The 917-nt window shown below is 50.2% G+C and overlaps 1 pseudogene; it reads right to left on the bottom strand.

The window, feature by feature from the left end:
- Positions 1-296: 296 nt before the first annotated feature.
- Positions 297-798, bottom strand: LOC102476207 (ATP synthase F(0) complex subunit C1, mitochondrial pseudogene; annotated as a pseudogene).
- Between the last annotated feature and the right edge of the window lie 119 nt (positions 799-917).

Genomic DNA, 917 nt, shown 5'->3' with positions numbered 1-917 from the left:
ATTACGCTAACTGCTGGTTCCCAGTTTTTAACTTTTCAAACCACATGTAGATTGAGATGAATAAAATTTGTCTGGCCTAGCTGTGGGGGTACACAGTACTGAGATGTTGGACTGCATAGGCTAGGACTGCATGGGAGGCCCAGGTTCGATCCCTGGTCCAACCTTTAAGACTGGACATGGTGGTGCACAGCTGTGATCTCACAGACTCAGAAAGCCTGAGGCAGGGGACTCTCAACAGCATGAAGCCCTATGTTTTGTGTGTGTGTGTTCTTTTGGGAGTTACAGAAACGTTGTGTTTAATGGTAAAGCTTAGCATACCCCAGCACTGGACATGGCGAGGAGTCGAAGCAGCAGGGACAGGTAGGTGAGCCCCACAGAGCGAAGAGGATGAGGAAGGCAACCATCAAACAGAAGAGCCCCAGGGCTTCAGACAGGGCAAAGCCCCGAATGGCATAGAAGAAGAGCTGCTGCTTGAGAGATGGGTTCCTGGCATAGCCAATGATCAAGCTGCCAAACACCGTTACAATGCCAGCCCCTGAACCAGCCACACCGATGGTAGCGGCACCAGCACCAATAAACTTGGCTGCTGTGTCAATGTCCTGAGAGACAACACTGGTCTGGAACTCCTGCCTGGTCACTTGGAGAGGGGAGCTACTGGCAGAAGGCTGTTTCGATGCATTCTCTGGCTTACTCAGGAAGGAGGCAGACACAGGCCTTCGTAGACCCCTGGTACAACAGCAGATCAGAGCCTGAGAAATGAGTAGCGCCCCAGTGGTCTGCACATTTTCAGTCTCCCAGCTTTAGCCCTTGGTCTCAGCACTCAGCTCTCCTTAGGCCCTATGTTCAAGAAAAAAAACAGTTGTCGCTAACTGGTGTAATCATTAAGAAGGGATAACGTTTAAAAGATAGCAAAATTA

This window comes from Tupaia chinensis, unplaced genomic scaffold (assembly GCF_000334495.1).
Source record: "Tupaia chinensis unplaced genomic scaffold, TupChi_1.0 Scaffold144962_1, whole genome shotgun sequence".
Lineage (NCBI taxonomy): Eukaryota > Metazoa > Chordata > Mammalia > Scandentia > Tupaiidae > Tupaia > Tupaia belangeri.
This window is presented reverse-complemented; position numbering and strand designations above follow the sequence as displayed.